Source organism: Musca autumnalis, unplaced genomic scaffold (assembly GCF_047663935.1).
Source record: "Musca autumnalis isolate F117 unplaced genomic scaffold, ASM4766393v1 scaffold_2, whole genome shotgun sequence".
Lineage (NCBI taxonomy): Eukaryota > Metazoa > Arthropoda > Insecta > Diptera > Muscidae > Musca > Musca autumnalis.
This window is the reverse complement of record NW_027411755.1, coordinates 34,532,753-34,548,767: the sequence shown is the minus strand read 5'-3', so window position 1 is coordinate 34,548,767 and position 16,015 is coordinate 34,532,753. Positions and strand designations below refer to the sequence as shown.

Below are 16,015 nucleotides of genomic sequence, written 5' to 3'. Positions count from 1 at the left end.
GTGGATTTTTTAAAGAATATTTTTCCATAGCCTAGCAGATGTCGTGGATTTTTTAAAGAATATTTTTCCATAGCCTAGAAGATTCCGTGGATTTTTTAAAGAATATTTTTTCATGGCCTAGCAGATGACGTGGATTTTTTAAAGAATATTTTTCCATAGCCTAGCAGATGTCGTGGATTTTTTAAAGAATATTTTTCCATAGCCTAGCAGATGTCGTGGATTTTTTAAAGAATATTTTTCCATAGCATAGCAGATGTCGTGGATTTTTTAAAGAATATTTTCCATAGCCTAGCAGATGCTGTGGATTTTTTAAATAATATTTTTTCATGGCTTAGCAGATGTCGTGGATTTTTAAAAGAATATTTTTTCATGGCCTAGCAGATGTCGTGGATTTTTTAAAGAATACTTTTTCATGGCTTAGCAGATGTCGTGGATTTTTAAAAGAATATTTTTTAATGGCTTAGCAGATGTCGTGGATTTTTTAAAGAATATTTTTCCATAGCCTAGCAGATGTCGTGGATTTTTTACAGAATATTTTCCATAGCCTAGCAGATGTCGTGGATTTTTTAAAGAATATTTTTCCATAGCCTAGCAGATGTCGTGGATTTTTTAAAGAATATTTTTCCATAGCCTAGCAGATGTCGTGGATTTTTTAAAGAATATTTTTCCATAGCATAGCAGATGTCGTGGATTTTTTAAAGAATATTATTCCATAGCCTAGCAGATGTCGTGGATTTTTTAAAGAATATTTGTTCATGGCCTTGCAGATGTCGTGGAGTTTTTAAAGAATATTTTTCCATAGCCTAGCAGATGTCGTGGAGTTTTTAAAGAATATTTTTCCATAGGCTAGCAGATGTCGTGGATTTTTTAAAGAATATTTTTCCATAGGCTAGCAGATGTCGTGGATTTTTTAAAGAGTATTTTTCCATAGCATAGCAGATGTCGTGGATTTTTTAAAGAATATTATTCCATAGCCTAGCAGATGTCGTGGATTTTTTAAAGAATATTTGTTCATGGCCTTGCAGATGTCGTGGAGTTTTTAAAGAATATTTTTCCATAGCCTAGCAGATGTCGTGGATTTTTTAAAGAATATTTTTCCATAGCCTAGCAGATGTCGTGGATTTTTTAAAGAATATTTTTCCATAGGCTAGCAGATGTCGTGGATTTTTTAAAGAATATTTTTCCATAGCCTAGCAGATGTCGTGGATTTTTTAAAGAATATTTGTTCATGGCCTTGCAGATGTCGTGGAGTTTTTAAAGAATATTTTTCCATAGGCTAGCAGATGTCGTGGATTTTTTAAAGAATATTTTTCCATAGCCTAGCAGATGTCGTGGATTTTTTAAAGAATATTTTTCCATAGCATAGCAGATGTCGTGGATTTTTTAAAGAATATTTTTTCATAGCCTAGCAGATGTCGTGGATTTTTTAAAGAATATTTTTCCATAGCCTAGCAGATGTCGTGGATTTTTTAAAGAATATTTGTTCATGGCCTTGCAGATGTCGTGGAGTTTTTAAAGAATATTTTTCCATAGCCTAGCAGATGTCGTGGAGTTTTTAAAGAATATTTTTCCATAGGCTAGCAGATGTCGTGGATTTTTTAAAGAATATTTTTCCATAGGCTAGCAGATGTCGTGGATTTTTTAAAGAATATTTTTCCATAGCATAGCAGATGTCGTGGATTTTTTAAAGAATATTATTCCATAGCCTAGCAGATGTCGTGGATTTTTTAAAGAATATTTGTTCATGGCCTTGCAGATGTCGTGGAGTTTTTAAAGAATATTTTTCCATAGCCTAGCAGATGTCGTGGATTTTTTAAAGAATATTTTTCCATAGCCTAGCATATGTCGTGGATTTTTTAAAGAATATTTTCCATAGCCTAGCAGATGTCGTGGATTTTTTAAAGAATATTTTCCCATAGCCTAGCATATGTCGAGGATTTTTTAAAGAATATTTTCTCATGGCCTAGCAGATGTCGTGGATTTTGAAAGAATATTTTTTCATGACTTAAAATATGTCCTGGATTTTTTAAAGAATATTTTCTCATGGCCTAGCATATGTCGTGGATTTTTTAAAGAATATTTTCTCATGGCCTAGCAGATGTCGTGGATTTTTTAAAGAATATTTTTTCATGGCTAGCAGATGTCGTGGATTTTTTAAAGAATATTTTTTCATGGCCTAGCAGATGTCGTGGATTTTTTAAAGAATATTTTTTCATGGCCTAGCAGATGTCGTAGATTTTTTAAAGAATATTTTTTCATGGCCTAGCAGATGTTGTGGATTTTTAAAGAATATTTTTTCATGGCCTAGCAGATGTCGTGGATTTTTTAAAGAATATTTTTCGTGGCCTAGCAGATGTCGTGGATTTTTTAAAGAATATTTTTTCATGGCCTAGCAGATGTCGTGGATTTTTTAAAGAATATTTTTTCATGGCCTAGCAGATGTCGTGGATTTTTTAAAGAATATTTTTTCGTGTCCTAGCAGATGTAGTAGATTTTTTAAAGAATATTTTTTCATGGCCTAGCAGATGTCGTGGATTTTTTAAAGAATATTTTTTCATGGCCTAGCAGATGTCGTGGATTTTTTAAAGAATATTTTTTCATGGCCTAGCAGATGTCATGGATTTTTAAAGAATATTTTTCCATAGCCTAGCAGATGTCGTGGATTTTTTAAAGAATATTTTTCCATAGCCTAGCAGATGTCGTGGATTTTTTAAAGAATATTTTTCCATAGCCTAGCAGATGTCGCGGATTTTTTAAAGAATATGTTTTCATGGCCTAGCAGATGTCGTGGATTTTTTAAAGAATATTTTTCCATAGCCTAGCAGATGTCGTGGATTTTTTAAAGAATATTTTTTCATGGCCTAGCAGATGTCGTGGATTTTTTAAAGAATATTTTTTCATGGCCTAGCAGATGTCGTGGATTTTTAAAGAATATTTTTCCATAGCCTAGCAGATGTCGTGGATTTTTTAAAGAATATTTTTCCATAGCCTAGCAGATGTCGTGGATTTTTTAAAGAATATTTTTCCATAGCCTAGCAGATGTCGCGGATTTTTTAAAGAATATGTTTTCATGGCCTAGCAGATGTCGTGGATTTTTAAAAGAATATTTTTTAATGGCTTAGCAGATGTCGTGGATTTTTTAAAGAATATTTTTCCATAGTCTAGCAGATGTCGTGGATTTTTTACCGAATATTTGCCATAGCCTAGCAGATGTCGTGGATTTTTTAAAGAATATTTTTCCATAGCCTAGCAGATGTCGTGGATTTTTTAAAGAATATTTTTCCATAGCCTAGCAGATGTCGTGGATTTTTTAAAGAATATTTTTCCATAGCATAGCAGATGTCGTGGATTTTTTAAAGAATATTTTTCCATAGCATAGCAGATTTCGTGGATTTTTTAAAGAATATTTTTCCATAGCCTAGCAGATGTCGTGGATTTTTTAAAGAATATTTTTCCATAGCCTAGCATATGTCGTGGATTTTTTAAAGAATATTTTTCCATAGGCTAGCAGATGTCGTGGATTTTTTAAAGAATATTTTTCCATAGCCTAGCAGATGTCGTGGATTTTTTAAAGAATATTTTTCCATAGCCTAGCAGATGTCGTGGAGTTTTTGAAGAATATTTTTCCATAGGCTAGCAGATGTCGTGGATTTTTTAAAGAATATTTTTCCATAGGCTAGCAGATGTCGTGGATTTTTTAAAGAATATTTTTCCATAGCATAGCAGATGTCGTGGATTTTTTAAAGAATATTATTCCATAGCCTAGCAGATGTCGTGGATTTTTTAAAGAATATTTGTTCATGGCCTTGCAGATGTCGTGGAGTTTTTAAAGAATATTTTTCCATAGCCTAGCAGATGTCGTGGATTTTTTAAAGAATATTTTTCCATAGGCTAGCAGATGTCGTGGATTTTTTAAAGAATATTTTTCCATAGCATAGCAGATGTCGTGGATTTTTTAAAGAATATTATTCCATAGCCTAGCAGATGTCGTGGATTTTTTAAAGAATATTTGTTCATGGCCTTGCAGATGTCGTGGAGTTTTTAAAGAATATTTTTCCATAGCCTAGCAGATGTCGTGGAGTTTTTAAAGAATATTTTTCCATAGGCTAGCAGATGTCGTGGATTTTTTAAAGAATATTTTTCCATAGCCTAGCAGATGTCGTGGATTTTTTAAAGAATATTTTTCCATAGCATAGCAGATGTCGTGGATTTTTTAAAGAATATTTTTTCATAGCCTTGCAGATGTCGTGGAGTTTTTAAAGAATATTTTTCCATAGCCTAGCAGATGTCGTGGAGTTTTTAAAGAATATTTTTCCATAGGCTAGCAGATGTCGTGGATTTTTTAAAGAATATTTTTCCATAGGCTAGCAGATGTCGTGGATTTTTTAAAGAATATTTTTCCATAGCATAGCAGATGTCGTGGATTTTTTAAAGAATATTATTCCATAGCCTAGCAGATGTCGTGGATTTTTTAAAGAATATTTGTTCATGGCCTTGCAGATGTCGTGGAGTTTTTAAAGAATATTTTTCCATAGCCTAGCAGATGTCGTGGATTTTTTAAAGAATATTTTTCCATAGCCTAGCATATGTCGTGGATTTTTTAAAGAATATTTTCCATAGCCTAGCAGATGTCGTGGATTTTTTAAAGAATATTTTCCCATAGCCTAGCATATGTCGAGGATTTTTTAAAGAATATTTTTCCATAGCTTAGCAGGTGTCGTGGATTTTTTTAAAGAATATTTTTCCATAGCCTAGCAGATGTCGTGGATTTTTTAAAGAATATTTTTTCATAGCTTAGCAGGTGTAGTGGATTTTTTTAAAGAATATTTTTCCATAGCCTAGCAGATGTCGTGGATTTTTTAAAGAATATTTTTCCATAGCCTAGCAGATGTCGTGGATTTTTTAAAGAATATTTTTCCATAGCCTAGCAGATGTCGTGGATTTTTTAAAGAATATTTTTCCATAGCCTAGCAGATGTCGTGGATTTTTTAAAGAATATTTTTCCATAGCCTAGCAGATGTCGTGGATTTTTTAAAGAATATTTTTCCATAGCCTAGCAGATGTCGTGGATTTTTTAAAGAATATTTTTCCATAGCCTAGCAGATGTCGTGGATTTTTTAAGGAATATTTTTCCATAGCCTAGGAGATGTCGTGGATTTTTTAAAGAATATTTTTTCATGGCGTGGATTTTTTAAAGAATATTTTTCCATAGCCTAGCAGATGTCGTGGATTTTTTAAAGAATATTTTTTCATGGTGTGGATTTTTTAAAGAATATTTTTCCATAGCCTAGCAGATGTCGTGGATTTTTTAAAGAATATTTTTCCATAGCCTAGCAGATGTCGTGGATTTTTTAAAGAATATTTTTCCATAGCCTAGCAGATGTCGTGGATTTTTTAAAGAATATTTTTCCATAGCCTAGCAGATGTCGTGGATTTTTTAAAGAATATTTTTCCATAGCCTAGCAGATGTCGTGGATTTTTTAAAGAATATTTTTCCATAGCCTAGCAGATGTCGTGGATTTTTTAAAGAATATTTTTCCATAGCCTAGCAGATGTCGTGGATTTTTTAAAGAATATTTTTCCATAGCCTAGCAGATGTCGTGGATTTTTTAAAGAATATTTTTCCATAGCCTAGCAGATGTCGTGGATTTTTTAAAGAATATTTTTCCATAGCCTAGCAGATGTCGTGGATTTTTTAAAGAATATTTTTCCATAGCCTAGCAGATGTCGTGGATTTTTTAAAGAATATTTTTCCATAGCCTAGCAGATGTCGTGGATTTTTTAAAGAATATTTTTCCATAGCCTAGCAGATGTCGTGGATTTTTTAAAGAATATTTTTCCATAGCCTAGCAGATGTCGTGGATTTTTTAAAGAATATTTTTCCATAGCCTAGCAGATGTCGTGGATTTTTTAAAGAATATTTTTCCATAGGCTAGCAGATGTCGTGGATTTTTTAAAGAATATTTTTCCATAGCATAGCAGATGTCGTGGATTTTTTAAAGAATATTATTCCATAGCCTAGCAGATGTCGTGGATTTTTTAAAGAATATTTGTTCATGGCCTTGCAGATGTCGTGGAGTTTTTAAAGAATATTTTTCCATAGCCTAGCAGATGTCGTGGATTTTTTAAAGAATATTTTTCCATAGCCTAGCATATGTCGTGGATTTTTTAAAGAATATTTTCCATAGCCTAGCAGATGTCGTGGATTTTTTAAAGAATATTTTCCCATAGCCTAGCATATGTCGAGGATTTTTTAAAGAATATTATTCCATAGCTTAGCAGGTGTCGTGGATTTTTTTAAAGAATATTTTTCCATAGCCTAGCAGATGTCGTGGATTTTTTAAAGAATATTTTTTCATAGCTTAGCAGGTGTCGTGGATTTTTTTTAAAGAATATTTTTCCATAGCCTAGCAGATGTCGTGGATTTTTTAAAGAATATTTTTCCATAGCCTAGCAGATGTCGTGGATTTTTTAAAGAATATTTTTCCATAGCCTAGCAGATGTCGTGGATTTTTTAAAGAATATTTTTCCATAGCCTAGCAGATGTCGTGGATTTTTTAAAGAATATTTTTCCATAGCCTAGCAGATGTCGTGGATTTTTTAAAGAATATTTTTCCATAGCCTAGCAGATGTCGTGGATTTTTTAAAGAATATTTTTCCATAGCCTAGCAGATGTCGTGGATTTTTTAAAGAATATTTTTCCATAGCCTAGCAGATGTCGTGGATTTTTTAAAGAATATTTTTCCATAGCCTAGCAGATGTCGTGGATTTTTTAAGGAATATTTTTCCATAGCCTAGGAGATGTCGTGGATTTTTTAAAGAATATTTTTCCATAGCCTAGCAGATGTCGTGGATTTTTTAAAGAATATTTTTTCATGGCGTGGATTTTTTAAAGAATATTTTTCCATAGCCTAGCAGATGTCGTGGATTTTTTAAAGAATATTTGTTCATGGCCTTGCAGATGTCGTGGAGTTTTTAAAGAATATTTTTCCATAGCCTAGCAGATGTCGTGGAGTTTTTAAAGAATATTTTTCCATAGGCTAGCAGATGTCGTGGATTTTTTAAAGAATATTTTTCCATAGGCTAGCAGATGTCGTGGATTTTTTAAAGAATATTTTTCCATAGCATAGCAGATGTCGTGGATTTTTTAAAGAATATTATTCCATAGCCTAGCAGACGTCGTGGATTTTTTAAAGAATATTTGTTCATGGCCTTGCAGATGTCGTGGAGTTTTTAAAGAATATTTTTCCATAGCCTAGCAGATGTCGTGGATTTTTTAAAGAATATTTTTCCATAGCCTAGCATATGTCGTGGATTTTTTAAAGAATATTTTCCATAGCCTAGCAGATGTCGTGGATTTTTTAAAGAATATTTTCCCATAGCCTAGCATATGTCGAGGATTTTTTAAAGAATATTTTCTCATGGCCTAGCAGATGTCGTGGATTTTGAAAGAATATTTTTTCATGACTTAAAATATGTCCTGGATTTTTTAAAGAATATTTTCTCATGGCCTAGCATATGTCGTGGATTTTTTAAAGAATATTTTCTCATGGCCTAGCAGATGTCGTGGATTTTTTAAAGAATATTTTTTCATGGCTAGCAGATGTCGTGGATTTTTTAAAGAATATTTTTTCATGGCCTAGCAGATGTCGTGGATTTTTTAAAGAATATTTTTTCATGGCCTAGCAGATGTCGTAGATTTTTTAAAGAATATTTTTTCATGGCCTAGCAGATGTTGTGGATTTTTAAAGAATATTTTTTCATGGCCTAGCAGATGTCGTGGATTTTTTAAAGAATATTTTTCGTGGCCTAGCAGATGTCGTGGATTTTTTAAAGAATATTTTTTCATGGCCTAGCAGATGTCGTGGATTTTTTAAAGAATATTTTTTCATGGCCTAGCAGATGTCGTGGATTTTTTAAAGAATATTTTTTCGTGTCCTAGCAGATGTAGTAGATTTTTTAAAGAATATTTTTTCATGGCCTAGCAGATGTCGTGGATTTTTTAAAGAATATTTTTTCATGGCCTAGCAGATGTCGTGGATTTTTTAAAGAATATTTTTTCATGGCCTAGCAGATGTCATGGATTTTTAAAGAATATTTTTCCATAGCCTAGCAGATGTCGTGGATTTTTTAAAGAATATTTTTCCATAGCCTAGCAGATGTCGTGGATTTTTTAAAGAATATTTTTCCATAGCCTAGCAGATGTCGCGGATTTTTTAAAGAATATGTTTTCATGGCCTAGCAGATGTCGTGGATTTTTTAAAGAATATTTTTCCATAGCCTAGCAGATGTCGTGGATTTTTTAAAGAATATTTTTTCATGGCCTAGCAGATGTCGTGGATTTTTTAAAGAATATTTTTCCATAGCCTAGCAGATGTCGTGGATTTTTTAAAGAATATTTTTCCATAGCCTAGCAGATGTCGTGGATTTTTTAAAGAATATTTTTCCATAGCATAGCAGATGTCGCGGATTTTTTAAAGAATATTTTTCCATAGCCTAGCAGATGTCGTGGATTTTTTAAAGAATATTTTTCCATAGCATAGCAGATGTCGCGGATTTTTTAAAGAATATGTTTTCATGGCCTAGCAGATGTCGTGGATTTTTAAAAGAATATTTTTTAATGGCTTAGCAGATGTCGTGGATTTTTTAAAGAATATTTTTCCATAGTCTAGCAGATGTCGTGGATTTTTTAAAGAATATTTTTCCATAGCCTAGCAGATGTCGCGGATTTTTTAAAGAATATTTTTCCATAGCCTAGCAGATGTCGCGGATTTTTTAAAGAATATGTTTTCATGGCCTAGCAGATGTCGTGGATTTTTAAAAGAATATTTTTTAATGGCTTAGCAGATGTCGTGGATTTTTTAAAGAATATTTTTCCATAGTCTAGCAGATGTCGTGGATTTTTTACCGAATATTTGCCATAGCCTAGCAGATGTCGTGGATTTTTTAAAGAATATTTTTCCATAGCCTAGCAGATGTCGTGGATTTTTTAAAGAATATTTTTCCATAGCCTAGCAGATGTCGTGGATTTTTTAAAGAATATTTTTCCATAGCATAGCAGATGTCGTGGATTTTTTAAAGAATATTTTTCCATAGCATAGCAGATTTCGTGGATTTTTTAAAGAATATTTTTCCATAGCCTAGCAGATGTCGTGGATTTTTTAAAGAATATTTTTCCATAGCCTAGCATATGTCGTGGATTTTTTAAAGAATATTTTTCCATAGGCTAGCAGATGTCGTGGATTTTTTAAAGAATATTTTTCCATAGCCTAGCAGATGTCGTGGATTTTTTAAAGAATATTTTTCCATAGCATAGCAGATGTCGTGGATTTTTTAAAGAATATTATTCCATAGCCTAGCAGATGTCGTGGATTTTTTAAAGAATATTTGTTCATGGCCTTGCAGATGTCGTGGAGTTTTTAAAGAATATTTTTCCATAGCCTAGCAGATGTCGTGGAGTTTTTAAAGAATATTTTTCCATAGGCTAGCAGATGTCGTGGATTTTTTAAAGAATATTTTTCCATAGCATAGCAGATGTCGTGGATTTTTTAAAGAATATTATTCCATAGCCTAGCAGATGTCGTGGATTTTTTAAAGAATATTTGTTCATGGCCTTGCAGATGTCGTGGAGTTTTTAAAGAATATTTTTCCATAGCCTAGCAGATGTCGTGGATTTTTTAAAGAATATTTTTCCATAGGCTAGCAGATGTCGTGGATTTTTTAAAGAATATTTTTCCATAGCATAGCAGATGTCGTGGATTTTTTAAAGAATATTATTCCATAGCCTAGCAGATGTCGTGGATTTTTTAAAGAATATTTGTTCATGGCCTTGCAGATGTCGTGGAGTTTTTAAAGAATATTTTTCCATAGCCTAGCAGATGTCGTGGAGTTTTTAAAGAATATTTTTCCATAGGCTAGCAGATGTCGTGGATTTTTTAAAGAATATTTTTCCATAGCCTAGCAGATGTCGTGGATTTTTTAAAGAATATTTTTCCATAGCATAGCAGATGTCGTGGATTTTTTAAAGAATATTTTTTCATAGCCTTGCAGATGTCGTGGAGTTTTTAAAGAATATTTTTCCATAGCCTAGCAGATGTCGTGGAGTTTTTAAAGAATATTTTTCCATAGGCTAGCAGATGTCGTGGATTTTTTAAAGAATATTTTTCCATAGGCTAGCAGATGTCGTGGATTTTTTAAAGAATATTTTTCCATAGCATAGCAGATGTCGTGGATTTTTTAAAGAATATTTTTCCATAGCATAGCAGATGTCGTGGATTTTTTAAAGAATATTATTCCATAGCCTAGCAGATGTCGTGGATTTTTTAAAGAATATTTGTTCATGGCCTTGCAGATGTCGTGGAGTTTTTAAAGAATATTTTTCCATAGCCTAGCAGATGTCGTGGATTTTTTAAAGAATATTTTTCCATAGCCTAGCATATGTCGTGGATTTTTTAAAGAATATTTTCCCATAGCCTAGCATATGTCGAGGATTTTTTAAAGAATATTTTTCCATAGCTTAGCAGGTGTCGTGGATTTTTTTAAAGAATATTTTTCCATAGCCTAGCAGATGTCGTGGATTTTTTAAAGAATATTTTTTCATAGCTTAGCAGGTGTAGTGGATTTTTTTAAAGAATATTTTTCCATAGCCTAGCAGATGTCGTGGATTTTTTAAAGAATATTTTTCCATAGCCTAGCAGATGTCGTGGATTTTTTAAAGAATATTTTTCCATAGCCTAGCAGATGTCGTGGATTTTTTAAAGAATATTTTTCCATAGCCTAGCAGATGTCGTGGATTTTTTAAAGAATATTTTTCCATAGCCTAGCAGATGTCGTGGATTTTTTAAAGAATATTTTTCCATAGCCTAGCAGATGTCGTGGATTTTTTAAAGAATATTTTTCCATAGCCTAGCAGATGTCGTGGATTTTTTAAGGAACATTTTTCCATAGCCTAGGAGATGTCGTGGATTTTTTAAAGAATATTTTTTCATGGCGTGGATTTTTTAAAGAATATTTTTCCATAGCCTAGCAGATGTCGTGGATTTTTTAAAGAATATTTTTTCATGGTGTGGATTTTTTAAAGAATATTTTTCTATAGCCTAGCAGATGTCGTGGATTTTTTAAAGAATATTTTTCCATAGCCTAGCAGATGTCGTGGATTTTTTAAAGAATATTTTTCCATAGCCTAGCAGATGTCGTGGATTTTTTAAAGAATATTTTTCCATAGCCTAGCAGATGTCGTGGATTTTTTAAAGAATATTTTTCCATAGCCTAGCAGATGTCGTGGATTTTTTAAAGAATATTTTTCCATAGCCTAGCAGATGTCGTGGATTTTTTAAAGAATATTTTTCCATAGCCTAGCAGATGTCGTGGATTTTTTAAAGAATATTTTTCCATAGCCTAGCAGATGTCGTGGATTTTTTAAAGAATATTTTTCCATAGCCTAGCAGATGTCGTGGATTTTTTAAAGAATATTTTTCCATAGCCTAGCAGATGTCGTGGATTTTTTAAAGAATATTTTTCCATAGCCTAGCAGATGTCGTGGATTTTTTAAAGAATATTTTTCCATAGCCTAGCAGATGTCGTGGATTTTTTAAAGAATATTTTTCCATAGCCTAGCAGATGTCGTGGATTTTTTAAAGAATATTTTTCCATAGCCTAGCAGATGTCGTGGATTTTTTAAAGAATATTTTTCCATAGGCTAGCAGATGTCGTGGATTTTTTAAAGAATATTTTTCCATAGCATAGCAGATGTCGTGGATTTTTTAAAGAATATTATTCCATAGCCTAGCAGATGTCGTGGATTTTTTAAAGAATATTTGTTCATGGCCTTGCAGATGTCGTGGAGTTTTTAAAGAATATTTTTCCATAGCCTAGCAGATGTCGTGGATTTTTTAAAGAATATTTTTCCATAGCCTAGCATATGTCGTGGATTTTTTAAAGAATATTTTCCATAGCCTAGCAGATGTCGTGGATTTTTTAAAGAATATTTTCCCATAGCCTAGCATATGTCGAGGATTTTTTAAAGAATATTTTTCCATAGCTTAGCAGGTGTCGTGGATTTTTTTAAAGAATATTTTTCCATAGCCTAGCAGATGTCGTGGATTTTTTAAAGAATATTTTTTCATAGCTTAGCAGGTGTCGTGGATTTTTTTTAAAGAATATTTTTCCATAGCCTAGCAGATGTCGTGGATTTTTTAAAGAATATTTTTCCATAGCCTAGCAGATGTCGTGGATTTTTTAAAGAATATTTTTCCATAGCCTAGCAGATGTCGTGGATTTTTTAAAGAATATTTTTCCATAGCCTAGCAGATGTCGTGGATTTTTTAAAGAATATTTTTCCATAGCCTAGCAGATGTCGTGGATTTTTTAAAGAATATTTTTCCATAGCCTAGCAGATGTCGTGGATTTTTTAAAGAATATTTTTCCATAGCCTAGCAGATGTCGTGGATTTTTTAAAGAATATTTTTCCATAGCCTAGCAGATGTCGTGGATTTTTTAAAGAATATTTTTCCATAGCCTAGCAGATGTCGTGGATTTTTTAAAGAATATTTTTCCATAGCCTAGCAGATGTCGTGGATTTTTTAAAGAATATTTTTCCATAGCCTAGCAGATGTCGTGGATTTTTTAAAGAATATTTTTCCATAGCCTAGCAGATGTCGTGGATTTTTTAAAGAATATTTTTCCATAGCCTAGCAGATGTCGTGGATTTTTTAAAGAATATTTTTCCATAGCCTAGCAGATGTCGTGGATTTTTTAAGGAATATTTTTCCATAGCCTAGGAGATGTCGTGGATTTTTTAAAGAATATTTTTTCATGGCGTGGATTTTTTAAAGAATATTTTTCCATAGCCTAGCAGATGTCGTGGATTTTTTAAAGAATATTTTTTCATGGCGTGGATTTTTTAAAGAATATTTTTCCATAGCCTAGCAGATGTCGTGGATTTTTTAAAGAATATTTTTCCATAGCCTAGCAGATGTCGTGGATTTTTTTAAAGAATATTTTTCCATAGCCTAGCAGATGTCGTGGATTTTTTAAAGAATATTTTTCCATAGCCTAGCAGATGTCGTGGATTTTTTAAAGAATATTTTTCCATAGCCTAGCAGATGTCGTGGATTTTTTAAAGAATATTTTTCCATAGCCTAGCAGATGTCGTGGATTTTTTAAAGAATATTTTTCCATAGCCTAGCAGATGTCGTGGATTTTTTAAAGAATATTTTTCCATAGCCTAGCAGATGTCGTGGATTTTTTAAAGAATATTTTTCCATAGCCTAGCAGATGTCGTGGATTTTTTAAAGAATATTTTTCCATAGCCTAGCAGATGTCGTGGATTTTTTAAAGAATATTTTTCCATAGCCTAGCAGATGTCGTGGATTTTTTAAAGAATATTTTTCCATAGCCTAGCAGATGTCGTGGATTTTTTAAAGAATATTTTTCCATAGCCTAGCAGATGTCGTGGATTTTTTAAAGAATATTTTTCCATAGCCTAGCAGATGTCGTGGATTTTTTAAAGAATATTTTTCCATAGCCTAGCAGATGTCGTGGATTTTTTAAAGAATATTTTTCCATAGCCTAGCTGATGTCGTGGATTTTTTAAAGAATATTTTTCCATAGCCTAGCAGATGTCGTGGATTTTTTAAAGAATATTTTTCCATAGCCTAGCAGATGTCGTGGATTTTTTAAAGAATATTTTTCCATAGCCTAGCAGATGTCGTGGATTTTTTAAAGAATATTTTTCCATAGCCTAGCAGATGTCGTGGATTTTTTAAAGAATATTTTTCCATAGCCTAGCAGATGTCGTGGATTTTTTAAAGAATATTTTTCCATAGCCTAGGAGATGTCGTGGATTTTTTAAAGAATATTTTTTCATGGCGTGGATTTTTTAAAGAATATTTTTCCATAGCCTAGCAGATGTCGTGGATTTTTTAAAGAATATTTTTCCATAGCCTAGCAGATGTCGTGGATTTTTTAAAGAATATTTTTCCATAGCCTAGCAGATGTCGTGGATTTTTTAAAGAATATTTTTCCATAGCCTAGCAGATGTCGTGGATTTTTTAAAGAATATTTGTCCATAGCCTAGCAGATGTCGTGGATTTTTTAAAGAATATTTTTCCATAGCCTAGCAGATGTTGTGGATATTTTAAGGAATGTTTTTTCGGTGACTATCAGATGTCGCGGATTTTTAAAGAATATTTTTTCATGGCCTTGCAGATGTCGTGGATTTTTTAAAGAATATTTTTTCATGGCCTAGCATATGTCGTGGATTTTTAAAGAATATTTTTTCATGGCCTAGCAGATGTCGTGGATTTTTAAAGAATATTTTTCATGGCCTAGGAGATGTCGTGGATTTTTAAAGAATATTTTTCATGACTTATAAGATGCCCTGGATTATTTAAAGAACATTTTTTCATGGCCTAGCATGGATTTTTTAAAGAATATTTTTTCATGGCTAAGCAGATGTCGTGGATTTTTTAAAAAATATTTTTTCATGGCCTAGCAGATGTCGTGGATTTTTTAAAGAATATTTTTCCATAGCCTAGCAGATGTCGTGGATTTTTTAAAGAATATTTTTCCATAGCCTAGCAGATGTCGTGGATTTTTTAAAGAATATTTTTCCATAGCCTAGCAGATGACGTGGATTTTTAAAGACTATTTTTTCATGGCCTAGCAGATGACGTGGATTTTTTAAAGACTATTTTTTCATGGCCTAGCAGATGACGTGGATTTTTTAAAGAATATTTTTTCATGGCCTAGCAGATGACGTGAATTTTTTAAAGAATATTTTTTCATGGCCTAGCAGATGGATTTCTTGAATAATATTATTCCATAGCCTAGCAGATATCGTCGATTTTTTAAAGAATATTTTTTCATGGCCTAGCGATGCTCTGGATTTTTTAAAGAATATTTTTCCATAGCCTAGCAGATGTCGTGGATTTTTTAAAGAATATTTTTCCATAGCCTAGCAGATGTCGTGGATTTTTTAAAGAATATTTTTCCATAGCCTAGCAGATGTCGTGGATTTTTTAAAGAATATTTTTTCATGACCTAGCAGAGGTCATGGATTTTTAAAGAATATTTTTCCATAGCCTTGCAGATGTCGTGGATTTTTTAAAGAATATTTTTTAATGGCCTAGCAGTTGTCGTGGATTTTTTAAAGAATATTTTTTCGTGGCTTAGCAGATGTTGTGGTTTTTTAAGAATATTTTTATGGCCCAGCAGATGTCGTGGATTTTTTAAAGAATATTTTTCCATAGCCTAGCAGATGTCGTGGATTTTTTAAAGAATATTTTTTAATGGCCTAGCAGTTGTCGTGGATTTTTTAAAGAATATTTTTCCATAGCCTAGCAGATGTCATGGATTTTTTAAAGAATACTTTTCCATAGCCTAGCAGATGTCATGGATTTTTTAAAGAATACTTTTCCATAGCCTAGCAGATGTCATGGATTTTTTAAAGAATATTTTTCCATAGCCTAGCAGATGTCATGGATTTTCTAAAGAATATTTTTCCATAGCCTAGCAGATGTCATGGATTTTTTAAAGAATACTTTTCCATAGCCTAGCAGATGTCGTGGATTTTTTAAAGAATATTTTTCCATAGCCTAGCAGATGTCGTGGATTTTTTAAAGAATATTTTTCCATAGCCTAGCAGATGTCGTGGATTTTTTAAAGAATATTTTTCCATAGCCTAGCAGATGTCGTGGATTTTTTAAAGAATATTTTTCCATAGCCTAGCAGATGTCGTGGATTTTTTAAAGAATATTTTTCCATAGCCTAGCAGATGTCGTGGATTTTTTAAAGAATATTTTTCCATAGCCTAGCAGATGTCGTGGATTTTTTAAAGAATATTTTTCCATAGCCTAGCAGATGTCATGGATTTTTTAAAGAATACTTTTCCATAGCCTAGCAGATGTCGTGGATTTTTTAAAGAATATTTTTCCATAGCCTAGCAGATGTCGTGGATTTTTTAAAGAATATTTTTCCATAGCCTAGCAGATGTCGTGGATTTTTTAAAGAATAT

General features: G+C 32.4%; 1 protein-coding gene across 2 annotated transcripts in view; it reads left to right on the top strand.

Moving 5' to 3' along the window:
• Ance-3 (angiotensin-converting enzyme Ance-3) overlaps positions 1-16,015 on the top strand; it is a 511,373-nt gene that overhangs the window by 241,766 nt on the left and 253,592 nt on the right. The gene's annotated exons all lie outside the window — the stretch shown is intronic.